Source organism: Herpailurus yagouaroundi, unplaced genomic scaffold, assembly GCF_014898765.1.
Source record: "Herpailurus yagouaroundi ecotype Mexico unplaced genomic scaffold, PumYag 141, whole genome shotgun sequence".
Taxonomy (NCBI): domain Eukaryota; kingdom Metazoa; phylum Chordata; class Mammalia; order Carnivora; family Felidae; genus Herpailurus; species Herpailurus yagouaroundi.
In genome coordinates this window covers 15174666-15193832 of record NW_024412396.1, presented here as the reverse complement: position 1 = coordinate 15193832, position 19167 = coordinate 15174666, and the positions used below count along the sequence as shown (strand labels likewise).

Below are 19167 nucleotides of genomic sequence, written 5' to 3'. Positions count from 1 at the left end.
ATCCACATGTGCATGGCTCACAAATGTGTATCATCCCACTTGGATGCCTAGCAGGCCCCTCATCTTCAACATGTCCCTAACTGAACTTGTCATTCTCCTCAGAGCTGTTCTTCAGTGAATGGTTCCATCGTCCATCATCCTCAGGTCTCATATATATCTCTCCCTCCACCTCCCTTATTCCTAACATCCAATCCATCCTTTTCTCCACTTCCCAAGTGTCCCTCAAGTGCCGTGCCTTTATTTCTACCCTTTTGGATATTACATCTGTTGTCTGGATGATCCAATAGCCTCTTCCCTGGCACCCTTGCCTCAACCATCATCCCAACCCTAATCCATCCTTTCTGTTGTAGCCTGATGCAAAAAAGCAAATAAATTGATTATGTGAGTTACTCCCCCTCTTAAATCTTTTCATTGGCTTCTCATGTTCCCTGAGATAAATTTAATGTTCCCTAACTTAGCTGAAGATCCTCCAGTGTCTGGCTATATCCTATGTAACTCTCCATTCCTATTTCACAGCACCGTCACTCCATGCTCCATCCTGCATTATCTAGAATGGTAACTGCTATACACATATGGCTATTTACATTTAAATTAATTAAAAGGAAACAAAAACAAAATATCATTTCTTCAGTCATAATAGCCACATTTTGTATGCTCAGTAGCCACACATGAGGCTAGTGGCTGCCATGTGGGATAGCACGGATTATAAAATGTTTCCGTAATTGCAAAAAGTTTTATTGGATAGCCTTGTGTTGAAATCCTTTCATTTCCCAGAGCTCTGCCTTCTTCTCTCATTTATACTCTTTTTTATCCTTTGCCTGGAATGATTTCTAATTATTCTTTCCTCCCATCAATGCCTTGTGATTCCCCACCATCATTTTTTAATAGACTTTATTTTTTAGAATGTAAATGAGGAAAAGATACAGAGGATTCCCATATACCTTCTGCTCCTATACACACACACAACACCTCCTATTATCAACATCCCCCACCAGAGCAGTACTTTTGTTAGAATGGATGAACCTACATTGATTCATCATTATCACCTAAAGTCCATAGTTTATATTAGGGTTCACTCTTGGTGATGTACATTCTATGATTTATAACAAATGTATAATGACATGTATCTATCGTTATAGTATCATAAGGAATACTTTCACTGCCCTAAAAGTTCTCTGTGACCTACCATAATTTTTTACATATCACTCAACTTCTCTAAAATTCACTCTTCATCTGCTAACAAATCAAGTCCAAATTAGACTGCAAAGCTTTCTCGTATCTCCCTCCTCTGAAGTCCTATGAAATTACAGAGTTGAATATAAAGTAACCAGGACTTTTTAAACTGGAGAATAAATCAGAATTTATTCACAGTGTTGAATATTGAATAGTAGCTTATTTCAAGGCACTGCCTTAATCAAAATATTTTTTGGATACCCACTCTTGGAATTCTCTTCAGAAATAATTTGTCTTTTATAAAATGATTTCATTAATATGTGGTGACATTTCTTTAGGTATCAGTCTCTGTATTCACTATTCTTGGTTCTATCTGATACTCAGTTCTTTCCAGAAATTGAATCTGTCTTCAAAATTACAACTTTAGGTGTTTAAAAGTTATATACAACAAGGGAATCCCATAGAATCCAAAAAAGTTTTTAAACCTTGGCAATACCTTTTTCATGTTTATAGGCAGTGAAGGTGACAGCTTTGAAAAGGATCACACTCACTCATGTTGGTTAGTTCTGATATGTTTGTTTAGAAACAAATAAACCAAAACCTATAGGCTATGGTATCATTCCTTCTCAGATGTTTACAGGTAACTTGATGATTACCTGGTACATTGCATTGTAAAGTTGAACCTATTTTCAAATTTTAATTAAAGTTTTTTTGTTTATGTATTGTACCTCAAAGTACTTGATAAAAACTCCTTGAAGGTAGACTCTTAATCATTTTTAATGTTTTCCATGGCACCTCAATTACTGCTAACAATAGTTAATAAATAATTAATACTTTGCAGTTTCCACAGCATACCTAGAAATATGATCCCCTATTTCCTTACACAGTCCTGTAAAGTAGGCATTTTTCCTATAATCCCCAACCTCTAGTCAAAAGAAAGTGGAGGTTGGGGCAAGGAGTGTGCCATTCTGGGCCTATATGAAGTAAGCTAACAGGCAGAAACAGGAGCTATCTGATCACTTTGGGATTTATAGAGGATACAGTGGCTTTTCCTTTATCCATGCTGGTGATGCATTTTTAAGGGGCCAATGTAGGCCCTTAACAGCTATTTTCCTACTGCTGATACAGGGTACTGACTTACCAGAACCCATACCTTTCATTCACTCATCCATGCTTTGTAACCATGTTGGCCATCAACAAACAGTGCAACTTCACTGATTTTTCAGTAGTATGTGCTCAATTTTTTCTTTTGTTTTGATTTAAATATAAATCTTAACAGGATTCTCTCAGAGGCTGGGTTTTGGGGGTATTTTTTTCTTAGATATTTCTGGGACTTTTCAATATGTAGAATGAACATGTATTGCTCTTAAAATTAGAAGAACTGATGGGGCACCTGGGTGGCTCAGTCGGTTGAGCATCCAACTTCAGTTCAGGTCATGATCTTGCGGTTTGTGAGTTCGAGCCCCACGTCGGGCTCTGTGCTGACAGCTCAGAGCCTGGAGCCTGCTTTAGATTCTGTCTCTCTGTCTCTGTCTCTGTCTCTCTCTGCCCCTCCCCCACTCATACTCTGTCTCTCTCTCCTTCAAAAATAAACATTTAAAAAAAAATTTTTTAATAATAAAATTAGAAAAACTGAGCGCCTGCATAGCTCAGTTGGTTGAGCATCTGACTCTTGATTTCAGCTCATGGTCATGATCCCAGGGTAGTGGGATTGAACCCCGTGTCAGGCTCCATGCTGAGCATGGAGCCTGCTTCTGATTCTCTTTCTCTCTGCCCGTCTTCCCCACTCACGTGCACTGTCTCTCTTTCTAAAATAAAAAATTGAAATAAAATTAGAAAACCTTATTTTTTACTTTAGTCATTTAGATTTTAATAGCATCTTAAAAACAAGAACAGTTAAAAATTTTTTGAGAAGTCAAATAGTGGACACTAGGAGTATTGTTCATTTCTCTCAAATCATAGCAGAGTAAGTATTGCATTTCACTTCTCACATGTTAACTTTTATAATCTGATTACCTACCTCTACCTCTTTATAACAAATGACTTTATTTTCAGTGTGAGAAAAGACTTGCTACTTTACGATGGAAACTCCAGGTGACTTCTATATATCCCAGGTAACTCCGCGTTTACTGTGTTCTTCTTCCACATCACTCACTCTTTCCTAAGTCACACCCTGAACATTCCTCCCGTTTTTTTTTTAATTCATATATAATTTGACACATATCCATTTCTCAGGTTTGGCGACAGTTCAGGACCAAGGGACAAGGTCACAGAGATTATAGACTGTTGAATGTGTGACAAGGCGGCTCATAAAGAATCTGGTCAGATGTCCTTCATTTGCCTGTAATTAACTACAGCTGCTTTTTATGTTGCGAGCTGATCTTTGATCTGCTTTCCCCTTCAGACCTCTGTGCACAAGGTAGTTAAAAACAAACTAGGAGGCCAATTTTAAAGACAAAAAAAAAAAGAAAAAGAAAAGAAAATCCCTTCGGGGTAATCAAGTGACAGTTGAAGCAGCCATAAGCTGTTAGCTTTATTCATTAGAGAACTTTAAACATGTCAAGAAATAGAATAATGTCCCTGCTATTAGATCAGCCTCAACAATGAAGATTACAACAGCCTTGGGACGCATGAGTGGGCAAACTTTTTGTGAAAACAAGTTTATTGAGGAGCATTGTACTATAGTGGCACAGAATCTAGCTTACACAGTTTCATAGCAAGAATATTGGTTCAATATGCATTGAGAAAGTTGGCCCTCTAGGAGTGGCAGATTTACAGTGCAACCTTGCTCTAACCCAAATGGCCCCTGCAATTAGGTTAAGAAAAACTTCCTACAGGTTCTACCGCTCGAATGGATGGCCTCTGTTACACCACATCGCTCTTGCCGAAACATTTACAATAGTACATGATCCAGCATAAATTTTAGTTTGGTAATGACCATGTAAATCTTGAAATCTTTCACAAGTTTATGTAATTGATATGGTTTTCTTCTGAATCAAAATTCTAATGTCAATATCAACAATTTTAAAAATAGAGCATTCCTTAGAGCAAATAATCTTGGACTAGAGTTTAAGAACTGTATTGAAAGAGGGTCAATTCTAATCATACCTAAGTGGATTCCCTGGTATCATTTTTTTCTTCTTTATTGTAATCTGTAGCAGCCTACTCATTATTTGGGGGCTCTTAATAACATGAAAGAATATTTGATTTAAAAGGGAGAACATCCAGAACTTCCCAAACCTTAAATTTTCGCCATGCATTTTCAATTTTCAAAGTGGTTCTTCCTCCTTGTAAGTTCCAGAGAAAAGTCAGCCTTATGATATCTCTTGTCACCTACAAAAATTAAGAGAAACAGACACCTTCCTATATTTCATATTTTTCTTATTCTTAAAAGTGACATTTTTGCTCAGGTCAAAATTAGGAGGCTCTTTCAGTTGCTGATTCATGTCAAGTTCTTCCAAATTATATGTTAGCAATCCATTTATTCCTTTATACCTAATTGATTTGTACAAGCTTAAATTATGAGTGAGGGTCATGACTTTCCATTGGATAAACTTATGGCTTTTCCCCAATCACATCACTTACCTCTTTCTTGGATCTTGTAATCATGTTGTGTGTCTTGCCCTTCAATATTCCTGTTAGAGGATGTTCTTTCAACAAATAAGAATTTGCTAATCTGAAGAGCAGTATGTGTGGAGAATATACTTTTTCCTTTAATACCTGAATGTTTATTCTAAATATTCCATGTTTGAGGTTTGAAAGAACTTTCTAAGAAGAAAAAGAAGGGGAGATGACACCTTATTTTATATATTTTCAAAACAGAATGATTATACTCAGTTAAGATTTAGACTTCATAACTATAGGCTAGAGACACTTATGTGGCCAAACAAGGGAAGCAGGAGGGCCAGATTCAACAATGGCATACAGGGGGCACATGTCCCTGTACTCAGCTCTGGCTAGTTGTTGTCTTGCAGAAAGGTGACTCAGGGATGCCAGATATTTCAGTTTTTCAGGTAACCTGAAATCTGATTTTTTTTATGTGAAAACTCCTGATTTCTAAATGTTGACAACCAACTCATTCTTGAAAGAACACTGTGTGAACTGAACAAAACACATCTGTAGACTATTTTCTGGAGGTAGTGCCTCAATCTTCTTTTCAATGCTTATTGCTTGGGCAAGCTATGACATGGTTTTCAAAAAGTAGATAGAAGATTTTGAGTTCCTTGTGGATGATACTGTGTAATCAGAAGTGTGCACACAAACTGATAAAAAGAAATAATGGCATCAAGGTTAGGAATAGCAAATGCTTATATAGTGATGACTTATAGTCTTTCACACTCTAATGGATCCTCAGAACACCCAGTAAGGCCAATATGACCATTATTTTTATTCCCATCTTATAGAGGAGGAAATTGAAGCTCAATGAGTCCTTATTTCAAGGGCACAGAATCTTTAGAGAAATTGTTGAAAGTCATGGGTTTCTCTTGTCATAAAAATGAACACTAAACAAGAAAAATTTAGCATGTAATTTCTAGGAATTCGTGGACACCTTCCTCTTTCCAAAGTTCAACCACAGGTTAAGAACCCCTGGAATAAGTGATCTGTGAAACTTGATACAGAGCTCAAACAGAGATTTTCAGAGGGGTGTGTGTGTGTGTGTGTGTGTGTGTGTTTCTACTACATGCTTCCCTCCTTAGAGAAAGGCACAGTTGAGACAGCAGCCAATAGAGTAGAGCCTTCCCAGGCTGAAAAGCCATCTGCAATTCCATCCCTGCCCCCCCGTCCCCACTAGAATGACTAGATTCTGAGATGAGGCTGGAACTGGGGAGGATGCCATCAGTAGTACAGCTGGAAGCTTCACCATCATGGTCTCTAGAACACTTCTCAGGGTTATCTGAGAAGTTTCAGAGTTACAAATAGTGATAGCAGCAAGAAGAGTAGCCACCGTTTATCCCATGATTATACTATGTCAGACACTGTGCTGAGTGCTGAAGTCAGTACAGTTTGTGCCTCCATCACACAGATAAGGAAATTGCTAAACCAAGATTATCATTCAGACTCTGCATCCAACACTGTTAACCACTTCTGCCTTTCCTTCTGGAGTGAGCATATGGAGGAGATGGACGTGCAGGGGAGGATCCTTTATTCCATAATTATTCTTAAGATACATGATAGTATGAAAATTCGTGAAAGGTCCATTGATTTTCCTTCTAAGACACAGTGTTGTTGGTTTTTTTTTTTTTTTCAAGTAGTATGGCTTTTAAAAAAAAATACTGGGCATTTAAGAAGGTAAAGGAAAACCCAATTGTACCCAGTTTAGTGGAAATTTCATATGTATCAGTCATTGCTAAACCCCTGTTATGCTGCCTAAATCAGTGATAATCTGTGTATCTTCCATGTCTTTGAAAGGCCAGACAGACCAAATTTATCTACAACCCAACTAAGTGTGCAGTATTTCCAAATACTTCAGGAAATAATACATTACGGATTTGATTTCTTCACTTTTCGCACATGGTATTATATGTGTCATGTAAAATGTGATACTTGCCAAATTAAAATGAGCATATGCCACACATGAATAGCTTACACAAGATACAGAGTGTAAAACTTTTTATTTATGTGGAAAACCCCAGTAATTAAGAGTATATCCCCTTAACAGAAGTTCGTAACTTGTAATGAGTTATGCAAACTGGTTGTTAAGTGAATAATCTTGGAGTTCATGGAATTTGAAGAATTTTTTTAATGTTTATTTATTTATGAGAGAGAGAGAGAGGAGGAGGAGCACAGAGAGAGGAAGAGAGAATCCCAAGCAGGCCTCATGCTGTCAGCGCAGAGCCTAACGTAGGGCTTGATCTCACCAACCTGTGATATCATGACCTGAGCCAAAATCCAGTCAGTCGCTTAACCGACTGAGCCACCCAGGCACCCTCAAAGAATGTTTTTTAGGCACACAGTGTGCGGAAGGCTAATTTGCTATATGGATGATACTTGAAATAGAAATGTAAGCTTCAAGTGAACATCCAAAATGGAGAATTTGAATTTTTAAAATATTTCAATGTTATTTAAGTGACAAGAAATATAAATAGTAAAATAAATTTTCTTGGGAGTTATTTCTACTTAAAATTTTTTATTTAGGTTTAAAAGCAGGATTTTATATTAGAAATCCAGTCTAAGCACAGCAAACTGTCATCATTTGTTAAATACAGTTCCCCACTAGCTGGTATTTTATGGTTTCTTAAAGCCAGGCAAGATTCTGAAAGAACATAATTGCTTTGTCTTAGAATTAAATGTATTTTATAAAATTCTATTTACTTTAATTTTTTTAACCTTTATTTATTTTTGAGACAGAGAGAGACACAGCATGAACGGGGCAGGGGCAGAGAGAGAGGGAGACACAGAATCGGAAGCAGGCTCCAGGCTCTGAGCCATCAGCCCAGAGCCCGACGCGGGGCTCGAACTCACGGACCGCAAGATCGTGACCTGAGCTGAAGTCGGACGCTTAACCGACTGAGCCACCCAGGCGCCCCTCTATTTACTTTAAAGTACACAATTCATGCATTGTGTTTACGTTTATGAAATTAGCTTTCACTGTCCGTCTCATCCCCTAACCTTTTCTGGTAATAGTTTACCATAATTCAGGTTCCCTCAAAATATATCATTTTATTGCCTTTATCCCCTAATGGTTGAATTACGGATCCTATGTAATTATACCACTACTTTGAAAGTTTGTCAGCTTTCACTTCATGATTTTTTTGTTTAACTTCTGCTGCTACTCCTCTGGATCATGTAAAAGATTATCCTACTCTCAGGGCACCTGGGTGGCTCAGTCAGTTAAGTGTCTGACTTTGGCTAAAGTCATGATCTCACAGTTCGTGGGTTCGAGCCCCACGTCAGGTTCTGTACTGACAGCTCACAGCCTGGAGCCTGCTTCAGATTCTGTGTTTCCCTTTCTCTCTGCCCCTCCCCTGCTTGTGCTCTGTCTCTCAAAAATAAATAAACATTAAAAAAAAATTTTAAAGATTGTCTAGATTTTTTTTCTAGGGGAAAAAGTGTGGGATGTATCTTAAGCTTATCACAGATTCATTTCTAAATCTTGCAAATTAACATGTTTCCTTTCCTGTCATTGTTTCCTCTTACCCCTCCTTTCTGCCCTACTGGTCCATGCCTCCTAAGTTCTCCTTTGGATTTTCATCTCATGACCTAATGCCTCAGGGTGGGGGGCCCACCCCCCCATGAGGCAGCGTTTGCACACAGCTGTTCTGTAATGTATAGCATATATTGGCTTGAGAATGGAAATTTCACTTCTGTAAAGTGGTTTGGGATATACTTTTGTGCAAGATGCTATGCCAAACTGAACTGTGGATTGTAACATGCAGCCAGTTACCTCTGTTTGCCCCTCCAGGAAGCAGTGTACAGTTTTAATAATCATGATGCCCTATTGCAATGGCTTCCAGAGTTATTATGTAAACCTTTCAAGCACGGATTATGTCTTCCCTATTTCTCCACACCTTCCCTGATACAATAAATATTTTATAAATGACAAGTTTAGGTGAGCCAGGGCCTTATCCACAAGTTAACATAACATCTCATGCAGTATATGTATATTTAAAACTTGAGCCATTTCATTTCCTTTCCAAGTTTGCTGATCTCACAGGAATATAGAATAACCAAACTATAAACTAAGAGCTCCTAGTAGGAAAGTGTTTTTTGAGATGAAGTGCAATTAATTAGTCCCAGTACCACTGTCATTGGATGGTTAGTAGTATGGAAAGGGAGTCAGTTAATTAGGATTAAAATGTAATTATTTGGAGAAGGAAGCAGCAAGAGTATTGTTTAAACATTTCAAACCCAATCTTATCTGTCAAATTACAAAGAAAAAGATGTTACAAAAAGATTTAAAACTCTGAAATTCTGTTTTCCATAACCCTTCATCCAGAGGTAAACATGTGACTAAAGCCTGACCAATCGGATGTCCACAACCTCTTGCCCACAGTGATTGGACTAGGGATTCACAGGTGACCACTGTGAGGCCAATCAAAGCCCTGCCAGGAATTTTTCTGTTATTGGAGAAGTGTCTGCTTGCCTCTTGCATCTTAAAGATTACTGGGTAGGAACAGGGGGATCTCCCAGGCAGTTACCTCTCTGTGTTAGGAAATCTCTGTAGCAAGAGTGAATAAAGACAAGCAGAGACAAGCAGATGAGAGAAAGGGAGATAAAGTCTTGGAGCCAAGTATCCCTGCCATTTCCGTCATTTCAATTATAAGCCAACAAATTCCCCTTTTGTATTTAAACTGATTTGTGTTGAATTTTGTCTCAAACAACCAAAGGAGCCTTGACAAATTATTTTTGTTGGAATTGAGTACCTGCACGAATAAGATAAGCATTGTTTCTCTCACACAAATTCCTCCAGCTTTTCACTGGTAAGGTAAAACAGAAAACATGGAATATGTGTTCATTCTAGAAAACACTATTAGCACCATTAAAACACCGAAAGATCCTTTCAGGGGTATCTTTCAAGCTGTGTGAAACAAATAATGAATAAATTAAACTCTGCAATGGAAGAAACGGTATTGTTTCCTTTTCTAGACAATGGCATTTTAGACTCTTTGCTCATTTTGATAATTGTATTGTGGTCCAACTTGAGCCATATTTTCCACATCAAGTTTAAATCTTTTTCTTGATTCAGTTTTCAATTACTGGTGCTCCAAAGCCCATTACAAAGCAAGAGAAGCCTTAGGCATAGCTTAGTGAACCCAATAAACTTCATAGCCCTGGTCTTGATGGCACGCTTCATGATGTCACTCTTCTTTTCCTTTTTTCGCTTTTCTTTTTTTTTTTTCTTTTACAAATTCTCTATTTTATTTTTATTTTATCTTTTAAATATTTATTTTTGAGAGAGATAGAGAGTGGGGGAGGGGCAGAGAGAGAAAGGGACAGAGGATCCTAACTGGGCTCTGCCCTGCCAGCAGAGAGCCCAATGTGGGGCTCAAACCCATGAAGCACGAGATCACGACCTGAGCCGAAGTCAGATGCTCAACTGACTGAGCTACCCAGGCACCCCTGTCACTCTTCTTTTTGAGAAAAAGCAGAATTCTCTTTCCTCCTTGGTGGTAGGTTGAATTTAATTCAGAAAAGTTACCATTTGTGAATTCATAATATAGTTGACAACTGTATGATTACATTACCTGATTTGGCATTTGCATGTGTTAGGCCTAAACTAACTGATAAAGCCTAACTGCTGTATCAAAGAGACCTAACAACACAGTGTCTCAAAGAATGAAAAGTATATTTCTCTTTCATGTAAAGTCCTGATGGCAATAGCTTAGTTTAGTATCAAATCTCTGCTCCCCATAATTACTCTGGGACACAAATCCCTTCCAGTGGTTACTCCACCATCCTCTAGGGCCCTGTCTTGTCACCTATCTTTAACGTATAACTTGAGTCACTACCGCACTGAAGTTCCAGTTAGTGGGAAGGGGAAATTAGTTCTTAAATTAGGTGGATTCATAGTCTTAGGCTCTATGATTCTCACCTTACCTGGGTGAGAACTTACTCATGTGGTCACACACAAGAGGTGCTAGAAAATGCCATCTTTCTGAGGTATCATGGCCATGGATGAAAGACAGAATGGATTTTGGAGGAGCTCCAGTATTGTTCCCAGGCTTATAAGTGCCATTTTAGTTTCTGCCATTGTTCCAGATGTCTCCTGTAATACTTTTGCGTATAAGAGGGAAATGAAGAAATTGATCCTTATAGATAAATCAAAGTCTTACATGAAGAAATTAGAGTTATGATATAAACATTGCTCTTCCCTTTTTATTTATTCAAAAATTGCCTGAATTGGTGCAGCCACTGTGGGGAAAAGTATGGAGGTGCTTCAAAAAAGTAAAAATACAAAATACTACATGATCCAATAATTCCACGGTTGACTATCTAAAGAAAACAAAAACACTAATTTGAAAAGATATAGGCACCCCTATGTTTACTGCAGCATTATTTACAATAGCCAAGGTATAGAAGCAACTTGTGTCCATCAAGAGATGAAGGGATAAGGAAGATGTATACACACAGACACACACACACACACACACACACACACACACACACACACACTGGAATATTACACCACCATAAAAAGGATGAGATTGTATCATTTGAGACAACGTGGATGGACCTGGAGGATATTATGCTAATAAGTGAAATAAGTTAGACCAAGAGAGATAAATATGATATGATTTCACTTATATGTGAAATCTTAAAAAAAATGAACAAACAAAAAACAGAATCCGACCTATAAATACAGAGAACAAGCTAATGGTTGCTAGAGGGGAAGGGGATAGGAGGTTGGGCAAAATGAGTGAAGGGGAGTGGGAGATACAGGCTTCCGGTGATGGAATGAATAAGTCATGGGAAGAAAAGGCACATCATAGGGAATTTAGTCAGTGATATTCTAATAGTGTTGTATGGGGACAGATGGTAACTACACTTGTGGTGAACACAGCATAATGTATAAATTGTTGAATCACTGTGTTGTACACCTGAAACTAATGTAACATACATGTAAGCTATACTTAAAAAAAATTATCTGGTAGCTAAATCTAGTCTTTGAGTGAATGTCAAAGCCATGCCTTTCCTATGAGGTCAACAGAGTCTAAAGTATGAAAAATAGTTAATATTAATTTAGTTTTTTTTTTAACGTTTATTTATTTTTGAGACAGGGAGAGACAGACCATGAACAGGGGAGGGTCAGAGAGAGGGAGACACAGAATCTGAAACAGGCTCCAGGCTCTGAGCTGTCAGCACAGAGCCTGACGCGGGGCTCGAACTCACAGACCGCGAGATCATGACCTGAGCCGAAGTTGGCAGCTTAACCGACTGAGCCACCCAGGCGCCCCTAATTTAGTTTTTATGGGTGGACAAGGCCCTTCACAATATTATATTTATTCATCTATGTTTTCAGACCTTGTAGGCACCTTGTAGAATTCCAGGGTAGATTGTTATATTATTATTTATTTATTATCTAGATAATGTTTCTATGAGTAGTAACACATTCAGTACTATTATAACTAAATGTTTGTGATAATGAAATCTATCTGCCTTTGTGTTTATGTAGTATCTTATACTTTAGTACCCAAATACTGTTTCTTGTTGGTATTTAATTTACATGAAGTATAATCAGTTTCATTTTTGCAAGTTTTTCATGTGGACATAAATATTAGTTTAATCTATATTTAGTAGAAATCATGTGTTTAAACTGTGTGAACGCCACATAGCAGTGAGAGGAGTCTCTGAAACTAAGTCAACCTTCTTTTTTTTCCCCCCACAAGCCGAACCTTGATAAAGAATGTGGTATATGGAATTTACTTAAAGTGTAGGTACAGTAAGCTGACTCAGTAAGCTGGAGTTCATGGGAGCATGGCATAAAGTCTGATATTAACTAAGTGTTTAAAAATAAGAGTTTCTGTAGCTATGGTACTAATAGGTCATTCAGCAATTATACAGTTAAGAACAAACACCTAACGGTAAGTTTTTAAGGCAGTGTGATTTATTAAATGCAGGAAACTTGGCTATATATTAATTAAAGCAATGGTGGCAAATATTTTAAGTCACAAGTCTTTTACTCCATCAAGATGAATAATAGATTGCAAGAAATAATACCAATTAGAACAAGAAGAAAAGCATTGTAACTTCATCCTGTTCTTTCTTTGATGGCAATTGTTGTTTGTGACTTATAGATAAGAAAGAACTAGCCTCTTGTGAACTAAAATTCTGAATTCTTCTCTTAGCAAGATGTTATGGATTTGCCTGAGGACTTCTTCCTATTTCTAGATGTCTGTCTGATGACTAAGGGCAAAGCTGGCATTGTAGCCACCTTTATTCTCCTCTTTTTAAAGTGCTCATATCCTTGGAAAAGAGCAGAGAAAGGAAGCTGTTTTCTGAGAGATGGAAGCCTTGCTCTCATTACTAAATCTGTGTGTGTGAAGCCTAGAAACATCTGCATGACAGTGTGGCAGATCATACCGACATGATGCCACTGAATGTAAAGTTGGGAAGGGAGGCATGCCGTCTTGCTTGTAAAAGCCAGCTTCACTTCGTGACTGGGGGGTAAGCAGGGAAGGACTGGGTTCTGTTCCTGACTCTTGGGACAAATGGAGAGCTCCTTCTTTCTAGGTAATTCAAAAAAAAGGAGAAACAAAAACCAATATTATAAGTGAGAAAGAAGTCCTGAGGCAGAGCAGAATATTTTTGTCTTTCTAGTTGTTTGAGAAGCAGTAAGAAAACAGAGTCACCAGAATGGGGCGAGTGTTCTGTAGAATGGACAGGCTGCCCTTCCCCTAAGCCACAGTCCTAACCCCTTTCAGCTGCCCTTCTGCATTTCCATACACTTCCAATGTTGAAATGCTGGTCAGCTTGAACTTTTTTTAACTTTAGATAAACAAAATACAGGCAAACTTCCTCTGAATACACACACACACACACACACACACACACACACACACGTGTGTGTATGCATTTATATATATGTGTGTGTATGCATTTATTATACATATATGTAGATTATATCATATATATAATAAAACAAATGATACCTCTATTTCTCTCTCTTTTATTCACATTTCCTTCTCCTTAAAGACACTTCTGAAAGTATTTTCCTGTCTGCCAACTTAATCCACAGCTTATTTCCCCCTGGTGTTTCTCTTTGCATTACCAATTGTGTTAAGGACCACCTAGAGCGATTAGCTTTCCATAAAAGATCGACGTATCTGAAAATTGATCCACTAACCCAAATGCACTTGGAGCTTGCTTGAAGTCTAATATAGAGTTAAGTATAACGAAAAGGAAAAGGATAATTTCCTTTGAGTTAAAATACAAAACAGTAATTTTTAAAGATGTTACATTGAGCTGAAGTGGAGTTTAAAAAGTTAATATAAAAACTTTGTTTATAAGTGAGATTTTCATTAGTTTCATAATTTTTCATAATCTTTCTTTGCATACAAAGGGTGATTTTAAAAAAACTCACTTGTTTTTAAACTCTGCCTCAACTTTTCTTCATCCTTTTTATATGCTGAATCTACTATGATTTCTGGATCATAATATATACATATACTATACCTCTAAAATATATTTTTCTAAATTCTCAACTCAGATAATAAACTCTATATGAACAAGGGATATGCACTAAGAAAAGTGTTGTACTTCATTTAGATACATGCTAACAGCCTTGCTTGTGTTAGTTTCTTTAGAAAGATACATGCTAACAGTAAACTTCAAAATATTCACTTCAAGATTTTTCAAGAAAGGCTGTGGCTTTCCCAAAAGCATAACTTTTAACAGCATCTTTCAAACCTGCCAAATCACATTGCCTATTTGGCCAATTCAGTGTGCATAGTATTAATTTACTGTGCCACAAAGGTAGTATGCCTTAACTGTTATTAGGGGAAAGCATAATATATTTGATTTCCCTTTATGAGTCTCACATTGCTTATAATTCAGTAGGGCTACCACATTTTCTGGGCAGGCTATCAAATAGGATGTTGTAATGATTTGCTTGACTAGTAGAGTAGATGAAAAAATATCAGTTGTGTCTGTAGCTGTTCTATTTTTGAATTTCAAATTTGCACAGTTTGAAACCATTTATTCCTCTGTGGTTCTTTTTAAAAAAATTAAAAGATTCATTTATATTTTCAAGAGTTAAACATATTATACAAAATCATTTAGGGTAATGGTTAAAACAGGGTTAGAAATTGAGAAAACAAAAGAGAAGTCTTAGATTTAAGTTGAAAATGCTAAGGACGGGACTGTAGAACAATGCAAAGAGTTTTGGTTTGATAAAAGGAAAACATAGATTTTGCTTATAACTGACATCTTGGGGATTTGACTGCCTCAATTCTTTGTCTGCATTGCTATTCCTTTGTAGTTCACAGAGATGTTGAAATGTTTTCTGCTTCATAAAATGTTACTTGCCAAAATTATCTTTGGAATAATCCAGTTCTACTTAGGGATAGGTGTGGACTCGGAACCTACCAGCAGACTCCCTGTTTAAAGCATTATCATTGATTCCTTGAATGACTGACTGAGTTCTCATTCTGTACACTAAATTCTTAAAACTTTATCTTCTATATATCACTAAAAAGGAATCTTATCATTGTAGATTTTATATAATGGGATTTCTTTTTTCAGCAAATATTTACTGAGCAACTTCTAGGTGTCAGGCATGTTTTAGGTACTTAGTGCATATCAGTGGACAATACAGATAAAGATCTCTGCCCTGGTGAAGCTTATATTCTACTGGGGGAGACAGATATAAAACAATAAATATAATAAGTAATTAATGTACTCTGTTAGAAGTTGATACAGCCTATAGAAAAAGAAACAGACCAGCATGAAGAGTTTTATTAGTGCTGGGGTAAGGAGGGGCAGGCTTCTCTGTTAGAGTGGTCACGATTACTCATTGACCACGTGAAGGTAGTTGGCCAAGTAGAGACTGGGGGAAGAGCATTCCAGGCAGAGGGGATGGGAAGTGCAAAGACCGAAAGCTGAAGTAGTCCTTGCAAGTTTGGGAAATAGTGAAGAGGTCGGTGTAGCTGAGTGGAAAAAGTGAGGGAGAGAGTAGAAAGAAAATTGGTGAGAGAAGGAATGCAGGCCAGGATTGCATATGGCTTTTCTCTGGGAGACATGGGGAACCATTGCTAACCAGAGGAATGGCATGAAATAACTTCCACTTTAAAAGGATCATTCAGACTGCTGGGTGAAAACAGATGGAAGGGGTCAAAGGTGGATGGAGGGAGACCTGTTAATGAGGTGTTGCAGTTAATCAGCTGAGAAATGATGATCATGACTTGGACCAGAGTAGGCGCAGTAGAGGAAGTGAGAGAAGGTAGAAGTCTGGATATATTTTGAAGTAGAGCCAATGGGATTTCCTGATAGGTTGGAATAGTATTTTGAGAGAAAGAGGAGTCCACAGTGAGTCTAAGGTTGAGCAGATTGGTTTTGCTTTGTGTTTTGTTTTGTTTTGTTTTAGTAGGGGTGGGAAGGAAGAGGGTCCAGAGTCTAGTTTTAGGCATGTGAATTTTAAGAGGTCTGTTAGATATTGAAGCACAGATGCCAAATAGGCAATCAAATACTTAAGTCTAGATTTGAAAGAGAAGTCTAGACTCAAAATGTAAATTGACAAGTTGTTAGCACATAGATGGTGATTAAAACCATGGGTTGGAGTGAGATCGCCAAGGGAGTGAGTGTAGAGAACTTCTTGAATGATTTTCATGTATTTGATGCTGTTTACTCAGTGGGCCGATAAAGGCAATACTCCCTCTTCTCAAAGAACTGTGGTTTGTATTTGACTACGCATTTTCACAAGTCCAGGAGATGCCCTTCACATAGACTATAATATCTGGAGCTGAATACTACAATGGCTGGTAGGGGGTAGAGGAGAAGTATAAAAAGGCCATTACATATTTCTGTACATTGCTAGGCATAGTTTGGTATGATAAATGCTATTCTTGATATATGTAATAGAATTGTAATGTAACATAATTGGTAATGTTAAATATTTGATAACTGGTATATATAATGGAATCATAGAGAAAGATAACAGTGACTTGACTTGGTGATAAGATGGCAGAGTAAATTTAGAATACTCTGTTCTCTAATGTTTCTTAGAACAGATTAATGTATAAAAACATTGTTTATAGTTAAAATTAAGACCTTTAACTGAAAGATCACTCAACACTGCCTTTAATAATCTCTGTTTGAATCTACTTTCAGGGACCCAGTTTGTCTTCCACATTCTCCCATCCCGTTGCTAAAAAGGTTACTGAAGCCCATTGCAACACTGTTCATGAGTGAGAGCAGAGGTGGGCCAGGAAGGAAAGCACAGGGATGCATTCTAGGTTTCTGTACTTTTGGATTCCATTAGGAGTCAGTAGGGGTCAAATATGTCCTGTGGTCATCAGTCCATCAATGTAGCAGGACACTTTCCAATGTCTCTTTTCTGTGGCCCAGGGTGTAAAGGGATAGGGGAAAAAAAAGATCTTTTGCTTTATGTTGTAAGCATTTAAATCTCTAGAATGAAAAAGAACAATCCCATCCTTTCTGGAAAGTGATGCCTTCTATGTGATTCTTCTACTTCCAACTCTCAGGAAAAAGGCTATCGTTGAGATGAAATATCTGTTGGTGGTCGTGGGCAAGTAGGTGAGAACTGTAGACACTGCCTCCTGGAAATAGATACATTGATAAATATATATATATATATATATATATATATATATATGTAATTTTTAAGTGTCTCTACCTTACAGAAGTCAGATTTGTGACCAAGGACAAGTAATTTCAAATATAAAGCACACTCAAACTACAGATGAATTACAATTTTACTTTAAACTTGTTAAATATGTGTCTGTATTTTCTGTCATTTGTTTTATAAGAACCATGATATCGTTCCTTGAAGACAGTTGTCAATTTGGGATAAAAGTAAAGGTTTATGCAAGACTAGAATTGATACAGAAATTAAATAGCAATATTTTGCATTGTAAATAGCAGCACTAAATCCCTGGGCCTGAAACAGTTTTATGCAGATTGCTATTCTCTCTCAATGTCTTCCCTTTACCTGGAAAGCCCTTCTCAATGTGTCGTACCTGTGCCCACCTTTGAAATCCTTCAGCCTTTTAGGCACCCTTGATGGTGCTTCAGGCTTTGTCCCCAGCACCTAGCACAGCACCTAGCATGTACACGGCCCTCAAGAATTATTTGTCAATCAATCAGGTGCTGATTGGTTGCCTTCTTTATGTAGCTGAACATCTGAGCATGTGATGAACAATATTGCAGTTTTGTATTCAAGTACTTAATGTACTTTATTTCATATAATTTTTACCAATGTTTCTTGTCCTTACTTGCTTATTTGTATAATACTCAAACTAATGACATAAATGTAGAATAAATAGCTGTCAGTTCAGTTTATCTTGAGAATTACCTGAGATAATGGCAGAGGCAGTAACCCTAATCAGCTTTAATTTATTTATTCAACAAATTTTTATTTATTTATTTATTTTTTCAACGTTTTATTTATTTTTGGGACAGAGAGAGACAGAGCATGAACGGGGGAGGGGCAGAGAGAGAGGGAGACACAGAATCGGAAACAGGCTCCAGGCTCTGAGCCATCAGCCCAGAGCCCGACGCGGAGCTCGAACTCCCGGACCGCGAGATCGTGACCTGGCTGAAGTCGGACGCTTAACCGACTGCGCCACCCAGGCGCCCCTATTCAACAAATTTTTATAGAGCTTGCTGAGTGCCAGCCATTATGCAAAGTGATGGGATGCAAAGGTGAATAAGGCAGATGGAGTCTCTGTCCCCCTGGAGCTTTTAGGCAAGAAAACACAGTTGCAGTGCCATGTAATAACACAAGTTCAAGGTATTGTGGGAGCACAACAAAGGGCATGCATATCAGTTAGATTCAGGTTCAGGTACAATGGCGGAAAACCCAAATAGCAGTAGTTTAAAAGAAATGGACGTTTCTCTCCAACATGGATGCCTGGAGATAGATAGATCAGATCTCCATGATTTAGAGACTGCCTCTGTCCTGTTGCTGTGTTGTGTGCCCAAAGTCACCTCATTGTCCAAGATACCTGCTCCAACCCTAGGTTCACATTCCATCAGTAGGAAGGAGGAAAAGGGAGGAAAGGAACAGCCTCCCTATTTTTAGAAGTCTTCTCAGGAGCTCAAGTATTCAAGTGCGCAAACCACTTTCACTTATACCCCATTGGCCAGAACTTGCTCACATGGTAATGCCTACCAGCAAGAGAGGCTGGAAAATGCAATATTTATTCTGGGCAGCCAGGAAGAACAAGGAGGGGATGAATATTAGGGGACAACTAACAGTCTTTGCCCGAGGATTTCTGGTAAGATGGTTGTCCAAATTGACATCTGAAGGGAAGTAGGACTCTTGGAAGAAGTGTGTGTGTGTGTGTGTGTGTGTGTGTGTGTGTGTGTGTGTGTGTG

General features: G+C 37.8%; 1 protein-coding gene across 3 annotated transcripts in view; it reads left to right on the top strand.

Annotated features, from left to right (window-relative positions):
• Positions 1-19167, top strand: part of SLC25A21 (solute carrier family 25 member 21) — a 486164-nt gene that overhangs the window by 267525 nt on the left and 199472 nt on the right. Inside the window, exon 2 of one of the 3 annotated variants that reach the window (XM_040476979.1) lies at positions 3229-3287. The exons of the other annotated variants lie outside the window; for them this stretch is intronic. The gene's annotated coding sequence lies outside the window, so the exon portion shown is untranslated. The remainder of the gene's footprint in view (positions 1-3228; positions 3288-19167) is intronic. 3 annotated transcript variants of the gene reach the window in all.